A 3,663-nucleotide genomic window follows, 5' to 3' on the forward strand; every position below is an offset into this window, starting at 1 on the left:
AATTACTCCATCCACGAATGGCAGAGCAAGTGTCGCGTTTTGTTGTATATTGACGTTAATAATTACCGAGGAATGTGGAATTTATAATCGAGTGCATCCAATGCTGATTCTCGTATGAGATACATGGTGGACGAGATACAGAGTGAAAGAAACTGTATGGAATTTGAGGAATTATGTTCCACAGAAACCTTCATTGAGATATGATGATGCTGGTAGAAAAAACAATTGATTCAAGCTTGTATTAAATCATTGTAAATGAGAAAGCAGCTCTTTTTTGTCAAGTAATACTAGCATATTAGTTGGCTCATTAGCATAAAGAAACACCAATTCTACACATGAGACGAGTCTACTTTCTCAAAACTGTAATTGGAAAACATCTGTATCTGTACATCCTCCCGAGGAGTTGTCCTCCAAGGTCATCGTCCATCCTGTCCTATCCAGGAAGGTGGACAGATCACTGGGAGACATCTCCTTTATATTGGCAGGTGTAGGCCAAAACTCGTCCAATACACACTCTCTTTAGCAAGCTTGAGGTGTCTCACGGTGGCATGCCCGAAAGTTTTGGAAAGTGCAGCGACATTACGGTTGTTGCACGGCTTCTTCAACCTTCTTGGGGTTCCCTTCGCGGAGGTGCGCAAGTGAGGAAACTCCTCCGCAGGGGCATCCGGTTCCTTGCCTTTATTCAAGGAAAAGCTCTTGGCGCTCGCCGCAGGAAGTGTCCTTGCTGTTGGAGGTGGAGTGGGGGAAGAGGACGGTGCACTTATAGTTTCTGTCACTCCTGCTTCCTTCGCTATCTTTCTCTTTTTGACCTCGGCGCCGCAAATGTGCTTACCCCTTGGCCTTTGTATTATATCACCAGGTGATTTGCTATGTTCAGCCTCATTTCAAGCGGTAGATTGGACTGGACATTTCTGTTCATCCCCAGCCACCACCTCAGATTGAGGTGAGCACTTCTATCCTGCCTCGTGCTTGGTTTTTGTTGTGTCTGTTTTTGTGTTTGTTCCATTCATGTGTGTTCCCACGATTAACGAGGGAAGAGTTGGTCACCTCTGGTAGAGCCCCGCATTACCAGAGGTAGGCTGATAACAATGAAGTTTCGCCCAGTTTCCCAAGGGAACCGCATATCACCCTGCGGCCATTCAGCTGTCGGCACGATTCTTAACACCTTAGCTTGGGTAGGTTGGTCCATGGTGGCATGTTTTGCAAAGGCTGCTGGGGAGTTTTAGTTCCCCTCACACTACTTATTTCTGCCACTGACCAGGAGTCTGGCGACCACGTTTCCCTAAGGCCACATTAGCTTCCCGGACAGGGCCTCCAGTCCCCTGGCCTTTCCCTCATCCGCCACCTGGAGACACTCCCGATAGGTAGCCCAACCCATGAGAGTGCGACAACATATTAATGATCATGAATTATCTCGACAGAAAAATAATTCATAAATTCCGAATTGAAGGAAAAATATCTTTTAAAGATCTCACTCATATCTAGCTCCTCGATTATATAATCCCGTCCCATATCATATAAAGAATATCAGGAGTAACAATTCACTTGAAAATGAACTGAGAACCTGAGTCTTGGGCTTGCCAAGGCTTCAGATACACCAGTTCGTTGATATGAAGGATGTTTACTAACACAGTGACATGCACAAGAACCGATTATTATTATTATTATTATTACATATAAATAAAGGCTGAGGACAAAGTCCTATGTAAGCCTGAAAACGAAGGATATCAACAAGTTAATACAATGCATGCAAAAAGAAAAGAAAAATAATTAATATATGCATAGAGCCGATTAAGCAAATGAGCATATGTCTATTTTGTTTTTGAAACTGTTCGCTGAGTCGGAATTCATAACATCGTTGGGTAAGTTATTCCATGTTTCGACAATACGATTCACTAAAAAATATTGTCTCTGCCTCGCTGCGAATTTTTCCTTGTTTAATTTGAATGTGTGACCACCCAGGAATATGTGACCAATGACTCGCGTAATGGCGAGTCATTGTTGAAAACAAAAAACTCTTTCAGATTAGCATAGTTATACTTAGCTATACGGAAAGATATGATGAGGTCCCCACGGAGTCGACGTTGGTCAAAAGCTAGCAGTTGTGCCATCCTCAGTCTTTCGGGATAGGTTGGACGCACTTCATCAAAAGCCATACGTGTGGCTGTACATTTTCCAACAAGTCCCCATCGCTCACCAGAACAGGACACCACACTGGACCTGCATACTCCATGATTGGACGAACGTAGGTTTTGTAGTTTTATGGAACTTGAATTCGATACAGAGAGTTTGATGATATAATTTAGTCTAATACTTCTGATACGCCTTACATTTTATTAACTTAGTTATACGATTTAATTTTTTCCATTTTTGACATTATATTTGTTAGAACTACGCACAAGTATATCCTTCTGTGGGATTTCTATATTTACACTACCTTTACAACCTCATGGTTATGGTTTAGCAGGTCTTAAGTGAATATGGGCGATGGTTTTTCTATGAACTTGATAATATTTGCTGCAGTCTGCAGGATACACGATTTGTTTCGATCCAGTTACCGGACAATCCTGATCTGGATGTGGATTGACTGTCAACATATTTGAGATATAATGAGTTGAAAATGAGTAATTATGTCATACTCACCGGTAGTTGTGGTAGTTTTTGGAGTCGTTACCGTTGTAGTAGAAGTTGGCACTGAAATGAATTATATTACAATAGAAACACGTTGTAGAACGATTTGAATATGTGCTAATGAACATAATGGAGAACATCACATATTACTTGTTTTCAAGTATTAATTATTTGTTAAAGATATTGATAATAATGAAAAATTGCTCACCAGTTGGTTTAGCCGTTGGAACTTCTGCAAAAAATGAGATATTTTTCTATTAAATTTGTTTTTGAGTCTTCCCTATTTTTAGTCTCTATAGATAATCTCTCTGATCATAGAATTTGTAGTGAAAACAGTTTGTTTTTGAGGCTTCATAGTAGACAAAACCTGAGTATTCATTGATGGTCACTATTATAGGATACAAAAAGTATTATATGATTTGAATTCGGCAAAAAAAACACCACAGTTTTGAATTGAACGCATGTAATGGGAAACTTCGGAGGAAACATTCATCATGATAATCAGTTCATCAGAGTTGTGAGTCCCTTCACACATTGGCATAGTTGAAATGAAAGAACTGACCAATCAGCGAAAGAAATTATTACTGACACGCTAACAAATAAATGTCACTTGTCGTTCAAAGGACCTGAAATATATTCACAAGTAAACGTTCATCAAAAGTTGGCAATCCCAATGGAACAGTTGGTCATGAAAACTTCACGAGATGAAACAGTGAATATCTTCTTGGAACAACACACCCAACGAACGAAAAGTCCAAGTCACTTTATCTGGTCTTCGTCTAGGCCACACTCGTCTCACCCATAGATATCTACTATCTGGCGAAAAACCCCTAGTATGTTAATCGTGTGATAGTCTTCAAAGTGTGAAACATATTCTGACCAACTGCGTGCAAAATTATGGCTTCCCATCATCAATGAAGGACATATTTGGAGATGAATGTGATATTAATAATTCATCAGCTTTCCTCAAGAATATCAATATTTCACATGATCTCTACAAGTCACTAATGACCCAAGAGGTCGATGCGACTG

The 3,663-nt window shown here is 40.1% G+C and overlaps 1 long non-coding RNA gene across 1 annotated transcript; it reads right to left on the reverse strand.

Moving 5' to 3' along the window:
* Positions 1 to 2,504: 2,504 nt before the first annotated feature.
* Positions 2,505 to 3,035, reverse strand: LOC141482639 (uncharacterized). The gene is made up of 3 exons (XR_012465632.1): positions 2,840 to 3,035; positions 2,644 to 2,694; positions 2,505 to 2,587 (listed from the first exon to the last, which is right to left on the reverse strand). It is a non-coding gene; the product is annotated as an uncharacterized lncRNA (long non-coding RNA).
* Between the last annotated feature and the right edge of the window lie 628 nt (positions 3,036 to 3,663).

This window comes from Leptinotarsa decemlineata, unplaced genomic scaffold (assembly GCF_025532065.1).
Source record: "Leptinotarsa decemlineata unplaced genomic scaffold, Ldec_3_MD MMD2_tig00001719_RagTag_RagTag, whole genome shotgun sequence".
Taxonomy (NCBI): Eukaryota; Metazoa; Arthropoda; class Insecta; order Coleoptera; family Chrysomelidae; genus Leptinotarsa; species Leptinotarsa decemlineata.